The sequence below is a fragment of the Cibotium barometz genome, chromosome 18 (genome assembly GCF_041138505.1).
Source record: "Cibotium barometz isolate CiBa-2024 chromosome 18, ASM4113850v1, whole genome shotgun sequence".
NCBI classification, from domain to species: Eukaryota; Viridiplantae; Streptophyta; class Polypodiopsida; order Cyatheales; family Cibotiaceae; genus Cibotium; species Cibotium barometz.
The window spans coordinates 58,348,595-58,365,398 of NC_141063.1; the positions used below are offsets into that span (position 1 = coordinate 58,348,595).

Genomic DNA, 16,804 nt, shown 5'->3' on the forward strand with positions numbered 1-16,804 from the left:
CTGAGGCTGAGCCAGGTCTCGAAGCCTTTGACAGTGTGGTGTGAATTGTGGAGGATTTTTTTTAATGCTTATGGAGAATTTTGGAGCTAGCAGAGACCTTGTGCCTTGATAGGACTGGATTATGCTTGTGGTTCGACTGCTTAATTGATTCCATGAGATGGTGAATTGCTCATAAGCTGTGCCTAACATGGTTGAGTTGATATTAGCACTGAGACAGAGGACTTTATGGTACATAATGGTTGTGGTCTTGATCGTACGCTTTAGATGGCAAGGTCGTATATGCAATAAGGTTACCGAATGAAGCCTACCTTGATGTGGTGTGGGAGACCTTAGCAAGGCTATGGTGTGAGAAGTTAATTTTTAATGAATATTACTTGAAAAAAATACGCGTGGAATGGTAGGCGCAGTGAAGAAATTTAAAATGGGAAAAGCACGATTTTAGCTGCAAAAGGGTGGTATGGCGCCGACTTCCTCGCAGGAATGAAGAGAAAAAACCAGAGATTGGCAAGCGGTGCTTATCAGAGGGGGTCTGCAGAAAAAAAAACGAGGGTCCAGAGGGTATGATCACCTTGCAGAAGAGCTGCAGATGCAGAGGCGAAGGAGTTGGCTGTGGGTTTTTGTGTGTGTGATGCACCAGGTGCTGCAGGCGCCGACCACGAGGAGAAGTTGGCAGAGATACAGGACACAAAAGATAGCCGCCTTGAAGTTTTGACCGCCGGGTAGAGAGAGGAATCGCCTTGCAGAGTCTACAGCAGCTGGCGAAGAAGGGGGCGATGCTTCTGGGGGAACAAGGGACCAGAGGGGTGAGAAATAAGCAGGCGACTTGCTGGGAAGCGGCCTTGGAGGTGCTGTAGTCGATTGCAGACTGTTGACTGGGGCTAGAGAGCCACCTCTGGCAAACAAAAAGGAAAGGGAAGCAAGGTGCCAGCAGTTCGCTGTGGTGGCTGGTGACAGAGAGGAGAAAAGCTCTCTGGGGCAGCTGCAAGACGAAGCTTTGGATGAGGAGAACCGCCTGGGAAAGAAGGTTGGGCACAGCTGCAAGATAAGTGTGGGAGCTGGCGTCAATAGTGATCAGCTGAACAGAGGGGCTGCCAGCACAAGAGACAGAAACACAGTTGCCTTGTGAAGAAAGGGAGCCGGGTGATCGTGAGTCTGCAGAGGCGCAGCTGAAGAGGCTGTATTATGTTCAGACACTGGTCTCTTTCCAAACAAAACGGCTAAAATAGCGAGGACAAGTGCTTACTTCAATACAACTGTAAAGAAATTAGGCCAACGGAATATTGTGAACAAAACATGGTTCCTCCTGTTTCAGTGCATGCCCTTATTCAAGAAGAGCTTTACAAGGACCCTTGGAAGGTTTTGGTGGCATGCATGCTCTTGGATAAAACTTCTGGGACTCAGATGCGAAGGGTAATCTGGGACTTGCTTAGCTCTGGAGATGAAGCTCCAGGTTCAATGAAGATTGTATCTGATATGATGAGGATGCAAGTTTGAGGTTCTATTTTCTTGAGTCCACTTGTGGATGTTCACTTTCATGTCTATGTTTTTGTTCTTCTCGTGTATGAGTCCCCTGTCTCAGGGTTGTTGAGACATCTTTTTTAGCAAGTGCAAAGATGACTGAGGATTTGGGTTGAACATATGGTAAATGGGATGATGGTGATACACGATGATATTTCTATGATGTTTGGGTGTTGTTTTGGATGAATCTATACTACATGGTATCAGTTGTGGATGAGCATGTTGTATTGTTTCAAGGCTGTTGGGACATTTCTTGGGATGAAGGTTTAAGGTACGAGGGTTACAGAGCACATTAGTTGGATTGTAAGGGATTTTGGAAGCTACTCTCACAGCCAGAAGCCCCGCGCTTTCCCAGCGACACCGCCCACGTCACGACAGCTTTGGTGAACCCGACGTGAAACCGCTGGGGTGAGAGTACGTAGAGATGGCTAGCAAAATGGAGCATTTATATGCAGAGATGAAAGAGCTTGAAGAGCGGTTCAGGAAGATTGAAGAAGAAAAGCAAATTCAGGAGGAAGCAGTGGAAAATGCGGTGCAATTGGTATATAACAGGGTCAATATATTTGAAGGTTTCGATCCAGAAAGCTATCTAAGGTGTTACGAGACAGAGATGAAGAATCAAGGGGTTCCAGAAAACATGATGATTGCATCTTTTGCATACCTTGTAAGTCCTGATTTAAAAGATGAAGTGCTGGAACTAGCAGAGTATCACTCCAAACGATGGAGTGATTTTGCAGATGCACTTATTTATGCGAGTTCCAGGTATAATGTGAGCTGTGATAGTGTTCCAGCAACAATCCGAGCAAATTTAGAAGCGGTTGTAGATGCATGTCTTATGGAGGACAATCAATTGCTATTCAAGGTTGATACAGAGATTGTGGAGGCTGTTTATGCTAAATTGGGACTGCAAAAAGCCATTAGTGAGCAACAAGGCCTTTACAGTGCCAAAAGGGATGCTTTGCTACAGCCTCATAAAGATGCAATGGGTGAACTCTGCAAGTATAATCTGTCTTCCTTGTTTGAGGGTGCAGACATACAGGGTCCTATGATCATACCAAATGATGTGTGTATGCCTATGCTTGAGGAGACACTTGATTCAGAGAGCTTCAGGACAGGTGCTCAAGACCCAATACACGAGGAAGAGGACATCGCTAATAGTTTCCTCTTGGGCTGTGAAGCATGTAAGCTGTGTAAACTTGAGGATTCTCATGACGAAAGTGCTCATTTGAAGGGTATTCCTCAGGTGTCGTATCATATGTGTGAAGAACAGCAGGAACCAATGCTTCTTGCTGAAAGCATGATTGCAGAGTTTGAAGATCTAAGACAAGAAGAAGATGCTATCATTACTGCATTCTTATCTGGTTATGATGCTTATAAGCAGGATGATGTACATGAATATGCAGACGGGCCACAAGTATGTGTGATTGATTTAGAGGGGGTGAGTGATATGGGTGATTCCAACAGTGATGTTGCTTCTGAAGCTGGTTGCCAAGGTTCTTTGGATTTGGGTTATTCTGGAATGCTAACAGGGTGTTCCAACAATAAACAGGGTGATGCTATGTCATCAGTGTCAGGGTTACCTTGCAACCACATTTGTGAGCAACAAGCTTGGAAGCCTGTTTATGATGATGATTTGGAGAGGGAAATTGAATCTGTCTTTTTGAATCATACAGGGTTCAATGACATACAGATTCAAGGGTACTCGGGTGAGGGACCCATAAATCTAAGCCCATCTGCAGACAGGTATCAAGAAATACTGGGAGATAACATGCAGGATATGCAAAGTGTGGTCACAGAGCCTCATGAGGCTGCATATGAGCAACCAAATGGATATAGCTATGGGGGTATGAATGTTCATGATAATCAACATGTGGGATTGCAAGATGATAATGGCTTCAATGTGATTGATCCTGGATTGGATGCTATCCTAGATGATGCATTGGATGATTTCATGGTATATAATAGATCCCCATCAGCTTTGGGCTCTTCTATGCTTGATGCTAGTCAACTGTTGGTTGCAAGTGAGGATGTGCAGGTGTTATGTAAGCCAAATGATTGTGATGAGATTGATCCAGAGCTGGAGGCTATTCTCGATGATGCCTTGTTGAACTTTGTATGTGTTGATGCTTTTCCGTCTTTGGATGAGAAGAATGAATGTTTGTCAGTGGGTGAGCTGGATCCGGGCACGGTAGATTTGGATGGGATGTTACCAAGTGTGTGTTCCATGCTGTTAATGCAGTTGTTACTTGGTGTGGCCATACAATATGTGGTGCAAAGGCTTCAAACATGGCCTGAGGAAAATTTTGAAGCAAATCATTTTGAAGAGCATCCCACTTTGAATGATGAGGGTAATTATGCATATGCAGGGAATCTAAGTGAGGATAGGGCTTCATATGAGCAAAGGATATGGCACATATGCCAAAAGCGATTGGTATTTGATCCAGGTGGGAAAGCAGAACCATTCAGATGTGATTGCTAAGATACAGGACCTGTGTGGCACATACCAGAGGACGTGCAGATTTAGAGGGGGTGGATGTCGTGCCACAGCACGTCTATGGTGGGAAACCATGCATGTGAGGCTATTAAATGCAAACCCAGATGCATGGGGTTAAGTGCCATGATGAGTCATTATATGATGCCTGAGTATATATGTTCATATTGTAGATAAGGTTCAATAAGATGAGCTGAGGCTGAGCCAGGTCTCGAAGCCTTTGACAGTGTGGTGTGAATTGTGGAGGATTTTTTTTTAATGCTTATGGAGAATTTTGGAGCTAGCAGAGACCTTGTGCCTTGATAGGACTGGATTATGCTTGTGGTTCGACTGCTTAATTGATTCCATGAGATGGTGAATTGCTCATAAGCTGTGCCTAACATGGTTGAGTTGATATTAGCACTGAGACAGAGGACTTTATGGTACATAATGGTTGTGGTCTTGATCGTATGCTTTAGATGGCAAGGTCGTATATGCAATAAGGTTACCGAATGAAGCCTACCTTGATGTGGTGTGGGAGACCTTAGCAAGGCTATGGTGTGAGAAGTTAATTTTTAATGAATATTACTTGAAAAAAATACGCGTGGAATGGTAGGCGCAGTGAAGAAATTTAAAATGGGAAAAGCACGATTTTAGCTGCAAAAGGGTGGTATGGCGCCGACTTCCTCGCGGGAATGAAGAGAAAAAACCAGAGATTGGCAAGCGGTGCTTATCAGAGGGGGTCTGCAGAAAAAAAAACGAGGGTCCAGAGGGTATGATCACCTTGCAGAAGAGCTGCAGATGCAGAGGCGAAGGAGTTGGCTGTGGGTTTTTGTGTGTGTGATGCACCAGGTGCTGCAGGCGCCGACCACGAGGAGAAGTTGGCAGAGATACAGGACACAAAAGATGGCCGCCTTGAAGTTTTGACCGCCGGGTAGAGAGAGGAATCGCCTTGCAGAGTCTACAGCAGCTGGCGAAGAAGGGGGCGATGCTTCTGGGGGAACAAGGGACCAGAGGGGTGAGAAATAAGCAGGCGACTTGCTGGGAAGCGGCCTTGGAGGTGCTGTAGTCGATTGCAGACTGTTGACTGGGGCTAGAGAGCCACCTCTGGCAAACAAAAAGGAAAGGGAAGCAAGGTGCCAGCAGTTCGCTGTGGTGGCTGGTGACAGAGAGGAGAAAAGCTCTCTGGGGCAGCTGCAAGACGAAGCTTTGGATGAGGAGAACCGCCTGGGAAAGAAGGTTGGGCACAGCTGCAAGATAAGTGTGGGAGCTGGCGTCAATAGTGATCAGCTGAACAGAGGGGCTGCCAGCGCAAGAGACAGAAACACAGTTGCCTTGTGAAGAAAGGGAGCCGGGTGATCGTGAGTCTGCAGAGGCGCAGCTGAAGAGGCTGTATTATGTTCAGACACTGGTCTCTTTCCAAACAAAACGGCTAAAATAGCGAGGACAAGTGCTTACTTCAATACAACTGTAAAGAAATTAGGCCAACGGAATATTGTGAACAAAACATGGTTCCTCCTGTTTCAGTGCATGCCCTTATTCAAGAAGAGCTTTACAAGGACCCTTGGAAGGTTTTGGTGGCATGCATGCTCTTGGATAAAACTTCTGGGACTCAGATGCGAAGGGTAATCTGGGACTTGCTTAGCTCTGGAGATGAAGCTCCAGGTTCAATGAAGATTGTATCTGATATGATGAGGATGCAAGTTTGAGGTTCTATTTTCTTGAGTCCACTTGTGGATGTTCACTTTCATGTCTATGTTTTTGTTCTTCTCGTGTATGAGTCCCCTGTCTCAGGGTTGTTGAGACATCTTTTTTAGCAAGTGCAAAGATGACTGAGGATTTGGGTTGAACATATGGTAAATGGGATGATGGTGATACACGATGATATTTCTATGATGTTTGGGTGTTGTTTTGGATGAATCTATACTACATGGTATCAGTTGTGGATGAGCATGTTGTATTGTTTCAAGGCTGTTGGGACATTTCTTGGGATGAAGGTTTAAGGTACGAGGGTTACAGAGCACATTAGTTGGATTGTAAGGGATTTTGGAAACTACTCTCACAGCCAGAAGCCCCGCGCTTTCCCAGCGACACCGCCCATGTCACGACAACGTGTAAACTGATATCTCGGGGGCCTAGGTAGATGAATGGCTAGCCCATCTCTCCGGGATCTACCTACTAGTGTGAAACTCAGGTATGCATGATCGGCTGCTATGCCAATGGGCCTACTGGAAATAGTGAAACCCCGCACATCAGGTATCAATGAAGGAGATCCCATCAAGTAGTCCACTCTGCTCGCTCCCCCTTTAGAGTTCCAGTGTGTGAGAGCATCTGATCCTTGCCATCTCGATAAGTAATTGTATATGACCAATCCATGTGCACTCCCGAGTGTGAGAAAATGCCTGCCAAAATCTGTAATCTCTCCCTCATCCTGTGCTGATCTCTGCAACCCTACATCCTTTGCCGTGATCTCCCGGTACATAGCCTCTTGACTATCATACAACTCTATCTGCTCTATGCCTGTACGTGCATTAAAGTCTCCCAATAGTAATATGTCTCCCGTGCTGGATATCGTCATATAGTGGTATATAGGGCGACTCTCCTAATGATGCAAACCTGGAGTGGGCTGGGGGAAAGTAGCATACTGCCACATATAGCTCGCGGAGCCCCTCTCTGCATATTCGGACCCACATGTACCTCGCATCTGCATCTTTATGTACCACATGTATTTTGCCACGAAGCTCCTCCCTGTAAAGTATTGCCACTCCTCCAAATCCTCTGGTACCTCCCACTATGCGTGGCTGAGGGCGGAAAACTGATTCCCATCTTTTTTTTTTTTTTGGAAAAACGATCCTTCTATTAGTTAATGAGAAAACGCCATAAGGCTACAAAGCTCACCTCACAAGGAGGGATAATAAACACAATGAACACCGGAGCTCCACCCCCGTGGCTGGCCGCTCTCTGGGGGGGGCTACCTAGTAGTACATGCGGGAGGTGAGAAGAGCCAAACTGGAGGCCTGTAGTGCCAAGTGACATCCTCGCCCCTTGCGATGAGGAAAGGGCCAAGCTGCCAAGTGCGGAGGAACGCCTTGCGGCGATCTCTCATGCGATCCGAGTCGCCCTGAAGTTTCCCCCAGTGTCCTCTCAAGGTGTGAATGATGTCCACCCAGAGGGCCTGTATGACCTCCGCCGGTGGAGTCGCCTGGCGGTCTATGGCCTCCCTGCATCGGCGGGCTCTCCATATGTGCCAAGCCGTCATGCTGCTGATCATCTCCCATCTGTGCCCGTCCCCCTCCTGGAAGACTGCCGAAGAGAAGTCTGGCGTCGGAACCACCGCCCCATCGCCCTGTCAGAGACCTGGATGGTCACACTGCCAAGGACGTCCTCGTATCCAAGGGCCAGGCCGCTGTCCGTGGCCCAAGCCACCGCACCGCACGTCACCATCATCTCACCTGGCAAGCCTGCAAAAACCATCCTGAGAGCGCGCTGCCAGACCTGCTGTGCCTGTGGGCAATCCCATAAGCAGTGCCGCTGCAACTCCTGTGCGTGGCCGCACCGCGGGCAGGACGCTGGGTGTCTGCCAAAAGCTAGCCAAGCCCCCACAGCCAGTCCTCTATGCGCTGTAAGCCAGAGAAAAAGCGTCACCTTCCGGGGCCGGAAGCTGGCCCAAAGGCGCTGCCAGAAGTCCCTAAGAAAGGCAGGAGAGAGCCCCTGTCGCCGCCAATGCTCGGCCGCCGCCGGGGTGCCCGCTATCCTGTGCCTCTAGATCCGCCGACCCAGCCTCCCTGTGTACTGAAAAAAGGGGGTGCCTGGGCTGGTAGGGGCCGAGTAGGGATCTCGCCAAAGCCACTCGCCTGGATCCCACTGAAGGCGAATAAGAGGCCTGCTGTCCCAAGCCCATAATCTCCAAGAATAGTCCTCCCCTATCGAGGCCGGTGAGGGGTCTACATGCCACTGTCTCTGATGAAAGCCGACCACCCGCACCCTCTGAAAGATACAACCCTGGAACTCATCCAAATCTAGTCGGGTCCTCTGAAGCTGGCCTCCCTCTCCCACCTCGAAGGTGAGTGGGGCGACTCTCTCTGCTGAGCCGCAGACCGCTAGAAGGATCTCATGCCGAGTAAAGACGCCCATCCACTGTGGAGGTGGAGGGTCCTGTACTGGAGTCCGCCACTCCCGGGGGATGGCCGCCTCAATATCCTGCCTCATCAACTCTCTGCCCCTCATCCCGCTGAGTCTCCTCTCCTGAACCTCTAGAGGCAGCTGCTGAAAACATATCCAGTCGTCTAAGGAGGGCTGGGCTGGGCCGGAGCTCAACGGGCCCCACGACACATGAGATCGCGATCCAACCATATGACCACTGGGAAGTCGGATCAAGGGGTTCTAGATCAATGGCTGCCTCAGGCGCTCCTCATCGGTGCCCGGGGGAGTCTGGAAGAGTGACGGCCTCAAATGCTCCCAGGCCCTCAGAAGGCTAGCTGCAAAACGCTCCTCGAAACCAAGGCCCACTCCTCTGGATCGCTGCTCTGTAAAGATCCACCTGATGCTGGGGGCCAGGGGCCGCTAAGAGAAGGAGTGCGGCTGAGAATCCTGGAAACAAGAAACTCCTTCCACGGCTCAGCGCCTGGTAGGAGGCCACGAACCACCAACTTGCCAAGCAAAGCCCGGCTCTGACAAATAGGATCAACTATGCCCAGGCCGCCTCTCTCCCTCGGCTGAGTCATCACAGCCCATGCCACCTTGGCCCTGGCGGGCCGCCCGTCTCGCCACCGGACCAAAGAAAGTTCCTGATGAGCCTCTGCACCTGGCCAATGCACGCCCGAGAGAAGGCCCAGCAAGAAGTGATGTACCACATGGTAGCAAGCAGAACCTGGTTGGCCACAACCACTCGGCCAGCCAGAGATAAACGAGCGGTACTCCAATACAGAAGCTTCTTCCGAATGCTCAGAAGAAGGGGGGCTATCTGCTGCTCCGGAGATATGTCGATGCCCACATAGCATCCCAAATAGCGCACTGTAGTGCCGAGGGGCAGCCACTGAAACCCCTCAACTGGCCTCCAAGTCGGGGGGGGGCACAGAACTGACCCACAACCCACACGACTTGTGCCAGTTGATCAAAGCGCCCGAGGCTCTGCAAAACCTGTCCATGGCTGAGGCGAAGCGGCGGAGGTTCTCCTCCCCTCCTTGGAGATAGACAGCAGTGTCATCCGCAAACTCCGAGTCTAGGAGCTCCTCCGAGGTGCGGATGGGGAGCTGGAGGCCCCGCAAACTTGTATCCTGTGCCGTCAAGAAAGTGCTCATGGCCTCCGCCACAAAAAGAAAAAGAAAGGGTGCCAAGGGGCACCCCTGCCGCACCGAGCGCGAGAGCTGGAACCTCTCTCTGCGCACGCCCTGTATCAGCACCTGGCTATGAGCCAAAGTGTAGAGTGCAGAGACCCCACGGATCCACTGAGGGGGGAAGCCCATCCTCTCCATAGTGCCTTCCAAGAAGGCCCAGTCCACCCGATCATATGCCTTCTTGAAGTCGAGTAGGAGCACTGCCAGATCCTCCTGCCGAAATCTAGCCAAAGCCGTAGCCCCCCAGAAAGAGAAGATGTTATCCAAGATGCTCCTATCCTGGATGAAGCCAGTCTGCGTGGGGTGGATGATGTCCGGAAGGTGAGGCTGAAGCCGTCTGCTGATCGCCTTAGCTAGGACCTTGTAGGCCGTGCCTAGCAAGGTGATCGGTCTCCACTGTCTAATCTCCAGTCTATCTCCTCCCTCTTTGGGGATCAAGTGGATCAACCCCTCTGCCATGCTGTTCGGCATGTCTCCCGACTCCATGATCTCTTGGAATGCCAATCTGAAACCCCTATGCAAGAGACCCCAGTACCTCTGGAAGAAAGCCACTGAGAGACCGTCCTCTCCTAGGCATTTGCCCCGAGGAAGTGCCTGAAGAGCCTCCTCCAGTTCCGTATCCGAGAAGGGGGAGAGAAGGGAGTGCTGCAAATGGGCCGGCACAACCGGTCTCATGAAGCTCTAGACTGCCTCCCGAGCCTCTCTCACCTTGTCATCTGCTAGCTCAGCAGAGAGCAGATCCCTATAAAAATCTGTGGCGATCGCCCGAACCCTGGGGGGATCCACCACTACCTGGCCATCAGCCTGCCGAAGACGCCTGAGACCCTCTCGTCTGTAGTGAGGCCCTGTCGCCTTAAAGAAATCTCGAGTCACTCTGTCTCCAGCCTGTGTCGAAAAAGAAGCCCGAGCATGGAATTGGAACTCCACCCTCCTCTCCTCGATGGATCTGATCTCTGTGCGAGCTGACTCCATCTGCTCTGAAATCCAAGGGCTCGTAGGATCCCTCTCCTGAAGTCTCTGAAGGGAAGCTAGACTCCTCCGCAGGCTCCTCTCCTGCTCTCTGAAAGCCTCCAGACGGTCCAGGGCAGCCTGTCTGAGCATCCTACTGATCTCCTGCAAACCCCTGTCAAGATCGCTGGCTGCCGATCCTCTCCTGAACTGAAGCTCCTGCCAGACCTGCTCAACTCTGGTCGCAATCTCGGGCTCCTCTATGAGACAATCTCGAATCCGGACGCTCTGGCCTCGCTCTCCTCTCGTAGGGTCCTCGATCTGGAGAAGCACTGGAAAGTGGTCTGAAAACGAGGAGCCTGCAAGTATACCCACAGAGCCTCCTCTATCGCAAGCCCACTCATCAATGTAAAACCTGTCGATGCGAGAAAGGTTAACTCCTGTGGCCCGTCTATCCAAGCGCGAGAAAGATAAACTCCCCTGCAACCTGCCAAACTCCGAGAGAGTCCACGGATCCTGGCCTCTCACCTGCAGCACTAGTTCCTCCCAGGCAGCGAGCTCCGGCCCATGAATGGTCTCCTGGCTGCCCCCCATCCTGTCCGCTGCATCCTCCAGCATGTTGCAATCCCCCCCTAGGCACCAATGGTCTGCCATGGGGAGGGACTGCCTAATGGTGCTCCAGAACTCAACTCTCCTGGTCGCCCCATTAGGGGCGTAGAAGTTGAGGAAGCCAATGCGGTCTTCCCCAACCCGAAGGATGATCCACTGCGCTCGACCCTGGACCAGAGTGCCAGAAAAAGAGGGTGACCTGTCTCTGTGTCCAGCCCCACTCCACCTTCGCCCTGTCCAGAGCATAGGCGTGAGACCAATCCTCTGCATATATGTATCTAAAGGTAGGCTGCATCCTCGGGGCGGCGTGGAGGAGAATCAGTAGCACCGCCTCAACCGAGGTGTGGACTGGATCCGCCCGCCAATCTCCTATACCAAACAAGCTCATGCGGGCTGAGTGTAATCGGGTCTGCAATAGGTCCGTGAGCCCCAAGTCACTGAAGTGGTGAGAAAGCTCCAGTATCTGATCACGCAAAACTTCCTCTACAGAGTTGCAATCCCATGCTGTGCCTGGGGCAACACTGAGAGGAAAGGAGAAGGCCACCATGCTGCTCACCACTGAAGGAGAACGAGAGGGATGGCACACCACGCAAACTCGCAAGGGCGCGACCAGTGTCTCGAACGGGCCAGCATCCAGCTGGAGACACCTGAAAAAACCGTAATCCACTGGGAGCCCCATCACTCGCGGGGCCCCCCTAGGGAAGGCTGGATAGAACTCTGTGGCGTGCGAAGCTAGAATCGCCATCTCCACCGGCCCGGAGTGGCGGTGGAACAGCCGCTGAACTGAACTCTGGCCTACCCAGCTGCGTTGCCCCGGGGCAGTGGGTGGTCTGGAGGAGTATCCTGGAGAGGCCGAGGGAGGGATGGTGGCTCGCGGAGAGGAGGGGGGAGAGCGCGGAGAGGATGGAGAGGCATCTGCCAGAGGAGAGGTGTCAGGGGGGGCCGCCAGGGGAGGCGGGAGGGGGGGGGTGGAAGGAGTGCTCTCCGAGTGAGGGGAAGAGGGGCCGGGGGTCGCAGAGTGCGGCCCGGGATCCTCAGGAATCTGCTCCATGGAGGGGGCGGGGCCCCCCACGGGGGGGGGGGGGGGGAGGCGGAAGCGGGGTCTCCGCGTGAGGGGCTCCACCGGCGGCCTCAACGGGCACTGAGACTGAATCCTCGTCCATCGGGGTGGGACCTGCTGGCCACCTATCCCTGACTGGAGCATAAGTGCGGGTAGGTGCCTGGACGCCAGTCGGAGTCGCGTGTCCGCCAGCCTGTCCGTTAGCCTGTGCTGCCTGCTGCTGGCGTCTGCGACGGTCCCTGCGGGCCGGGCGTTTCCACCGGCGAACCTCCTGCCATCCGCTAGCCTCCTGGGTCTGTGCGGCATCCTCCGCCGGAGCTTGCTCGTCAGATGATGGCGCCTGCTGAGACGAGCCAGGGATGTCCGGTCTCTGAGGTGGATGGCCACCCCTCGGGCCTCCTGAAGGGAGTCCAGAGGCAGCAGAGCGTGAAGGATGAACCCCCTTGCGGGGACAGGCGCGTGCGAGGTGGCCCATCTCCCGACAGATGTAACACTGGCCGGGGAGGCCCAAATACTCCACGCGCTGTATCAAATGTCCTCCAGAAAGACAAGGGAGGAGGATCGTCTTCGGGAGGGACTCCGGTGACAGAACCACAACGCGAATGGCCGGGAGTCCTGCTGCCCGAGCTATCACTGAAGCCGCTGTCTGAGGCGTCTCCACCACCTGCCCGAACGCCTTGCCAATGGATGACAAGAGGGGCAAGTACTCCCTGCGGAGTCCAGGAAAGCAGATAGTGATGGGGAAACCTGTCGCGCCTGCTAGCGGGTCAGAAGCGGGGTCGAAACCGTGAGTCCATCGCGCCAGGAACGCCCGGGATGAGCGGAGGGCAATGGGGCTCCGAGCCAGCACCGTCTGAGCTACCTGGGGGGACTCGAAATCCACCTGGTAGTAGCCACGTCCCAAAAAATCGACGCTGACGATCTTGGCAGGCACGCCAACGAGGCTGCCTTGCAGAAGGTCGCGAAGCTCTCTCCGCATCGGCGGACGGCTACCCACTATCTTGCAGACCAAGGAGGAGGCCTCGAGAGCGGATACTGTGGAGACAAACAACTGATGATCTGCATCTGTGAACTCCAGACGGAGACCGGAATTGGCAAGGGTAGTCAGAGCGGCTTCCATGGAGTCCTCCAGAGGGAAAAGGCCAGAAACCGGGGTCACCAACGGGAGGGACACAGCCCTACGAGGAAACCGAGAGGCGGAAGGAGAGAGGATAGCGGGGGCGGAGCGGGGGGGGGGGGGGGGGGGGGCTGAGGTGGGGGAGCTAGCGGTAGGAGGAGGGGCGAGACGGAGGGGGAGGTGAGGGAGAAGGCGGGGGGAAGAGCCACGAAGCGGAGGAAAAGGTGGGGAGGGAGAGATGGCGGGGGAGGAAGCGAAGAAGGAGGCGGGGGGGGAGAGATGGCGGGGAAGGAAGCGAGGAAGGAGGCGGGGGAGGATAAGGCGGGGGGGGGGGAGAGGGCGGGGGAGGAAACGAGGAAGGAGGCGGGGGAGAGAGGCGGAGGGGAAGGCGGGGGACAGGCGGGGGGGGGGGAGAGGGGGGCGCGCGACAGCGAGAAGCAGCAGGAAGGTAGACGGGGGGGGGGGGGGGGGGGGTGAGGCGGAGCTCGCAGCTCTGAGTTCAAACAAGTTTCCTTCAAACTGATTCCCATCTATAACCCCGGACGTCAAGAAGCCTCTTGTTTGTGCACTGATGGGTCTCCGTATACATAGCAATATCACTGTTTCTTAAAGTATCCTCAAAGTATCCTGTCTAAGGGCTCCGTTGCAATTCCACACCGTGAATCGCAAGGTCTCATAGGCCACGCACTGTCAAGTGGGCCTCCTCTCCGTAATGATGACTCGGCCATCTCTGTATACCACCCATTTCCCCTCTTTCCTTGTCTCAAGCACACGCAGCATGTGTTCCCTCCGGTGTGCTATCTGTGCCGGTGTAAGATCCTCATCCAAATAAATCTTTTCCCCCTTAACGGCCATCCTTTTGGAGAGGAAGGCCTTCTTCTTCTCCAAGTCACCAAACCTGATGATCAATATCTTCGCCCTGGTTTCATCTCTGCCTACTTGCCATGCTCCGGTAATGGATACATCAGTGGCTCCAATTTTTGTTGCAAGAGCTTTTGCATCCTCTTGGGGATTTCCCTTATCTTCCCACCCAACTACACGTACATGTAAGGCACGTGCCCGTCTCTTGGCTTCCTCTTCCAATGTAGTTTTCATCACCTCTACTTTATTGATTGGTGTATCCTTCTGTTTTCTTACTACTTCAATCCATGGGTTTACTTCCTCAATTTGTTTCTTTGTGGCACTGGCAATTTCAGCCCATGAATGCATTTCCTTCTCACCTGCAGCCACTTTTGCCTTACATGATTCCAAAGTGTTTTGCATTTCTGTGATGTCTTTTTCGTGGTCAGCCATACATGTCTTCAAAGTGCCTTCATACGATGCAACTGTTGTGCCAATCTCTCGGAGCATGTCATCCTTCCATTTCTGCATCTCTTTTTTCATTTCCGTGTGCATCAAGGCTTGGGCTAATTCCATCTCAACCCGTACTTGGGCTTGCATTTCTCCCTTCAATTGGACATATATCTCTTCCTTCAGCGTTTCGTATATCACTTTTCTTTGGGAATGCATCTGCTCGGTCCATTCCTTTTCAAGCTCTTATCGCATGGTGTTCATCTCTGTCCTTATGTGAAGCTGTAGCTCCTCATAAAGGGCCTCATCTCGTCGGGCCATCTTCGTAATCCTTCGTGAGCCAAGGGACATGATTCCTTCCCTCAGTCTTCTGCGGTAGGCATTTGGTGCCTTCGTGGGGGTGTGAAAGGTTGTCTCACCATCCTGTTCCCCCTCCAGGGGTTGAGACATGTTTTTCCCTACTAGTTGGTGCCTTGGGGGCCTGAGCAAGGGTGGGTGGGAAAACGGAGCACAACTGAGAACTGGCTGCGCACAGAGTACAGCAGAGAGGCGTGCAGGTGGGTGCGCATGGAGCAGGCGCACAGGTCAAGCCCGCCAGCCTTCTCACACCAAAAAGTCTTACCACGTGCAGTCCAGACCTATTGCCAAAGAGAGAGAAGATTGTTTCTGTCCTGTGTGCCCAACCGACCAGCTTTTTCAAAGAAAAACCACCCACGTATGCTGCAGCCTGACTGTGTGCCCAAGGAGAGGATCAGCCAGTCGCCTGTGTGCCTCTGTGTCTCCTCCCGCACCCTTCACAAGAGCGTGAGAGAGAATTCAATGTGGAGAGAGAGAGAGTTCTGCCCGACTGCACCTCCAGCGCCTGACTGTTTGCAAGGGGAGAGAGAGAGAGGGAAGACGCTTGCGATCTGCGAACATATGACCTACGCCCTGTGACTTTTCAATCAGCTGGCCAGTGACTCAGCGACTCTGCACGCCTTCGACCCTGCTCACGTGTGTCTTAGCTCGCTTGCTCGTTTGCGATTCTGCTCGCCTGATCGCCTGCGACCTACTCGCCTTCATCTCTGTTCGCCTGCGACTTGCTCGCCTGAGTCTTTGTGATGTGTTCGCTTGTTCGATGTGCGACCTGCTTGCCTCCTCATTTGCTCTTTGCGACCTCAAAATGAGAAAGAGAGAGAGAGTGTGTTTTGTCCGCTGTGCATTAGAAAAGGCCGGAAGCCAAGCCTATCTGTGATGGCGAATAGTCGGGCAGCACATTTCTTCTTTGTTGTTGCTGTCTCGCAAGTGACGCAGAGAGAAATGAAATGAAATGAAATGTTATATTAACGTCTTCAAAAGGCCATAATGACCTATAAGACCAAAAGTTACATCATGGTGGATCTGATACAATGTCTGGATAAAAAAACCCAGAAAATGAAAAATAAAGAAGATACTACTGGCACCTAGAAAATGAAACTGGAAATGGAAGGTAAACAAAAACCCTTATAGGGTGTGAATATAGTGAGGGGGGGGTAAGCTATGGAGGTGAGTGAAATATAGTGAGGGGATACAATATCATGTGGGACGGAGAGGTACACTATGGAGGTGCCTCCATCTCATAATATGTGTCGCATCGGACACTGGCGGATCTCCTCAATATCCTCTGTGGTCAGCACCCTGACTGGGTGTCTCGCATGCCTCGCAAGAATAATCCGAATCCGCCTCTGCAACCTCCGTCTATGCTGGGATGCCCTCCTCCGTAGTTGTGGGTGTCTGGACCACCCAAGCTCAACCGCACGATCAATCAGTGTACCTCTGGTGTGGGCGGTATCCATGTCCTGCTGCTGCTGTGGTCCATCTGGCGCAGTGATGGCTGGACTAAAGAAGTCTGTAATGTGCCTCTGAGTCTGGCTCTCTGTGCGCCTAAGCAGGCTATCTCTATGTCTCCGCAGCTCAAGCAGAGAGAGAGAGAGAGAGAGAGAGAGAGAGAGAGAGAGAGAGAGAGAGAGAGAGAAATGAAATGATATATTAACGTCTCTAAGAGGCCATAGTGGCCTATGAGACCAGAACTGAGAGTACATCTGAAGTTGGTGTCTCATCAAAGAGAACAACTAAATGAGACTAAAAAGTACAATAAAGTGATTGTCCTACAGTTATAAGAACAGAACTGTAAGACTTCGAGATGATACTGAGTAGAAAATACTAGAAAATACTGAAAAATGTATATCAAGTAGATCCATGTATGCTGATCAGTTGAAGTGTTGCCCTCTCCTTAGATCAAGTATCTCCGCCATGGGGCTATCTAGAATGGAGAGGCCATAGAAGCGAGGTAGGCGCCTCCGATGCCGAGCAATAATGGCTCTGATCTGGCGATGGTGAGGATGCCGTGATTGGGATCCTGGTGGGCATGGCCGACGAGCACAACATAAGATAACTGCTCTATCAGTGGTGGTGACTCCCTAGGAGCGTGGTCGGTG

General features: G+C 52.3%; 1 protein-coding gene across 8 annotated transcripts in view; it reads left to right on the forward strand.

Annotated features, from left to right (window-relative positions):
* LOC147629528 (uncharacterized) overlaps positions 1 to 16,804 on the forward strand; it is a 126,814-nt gene that overhangs the window by 96,128 nt on the left and 13,882 nt on the right. The gene's annotated exons all lie outside the window — the stretch shown is intronic.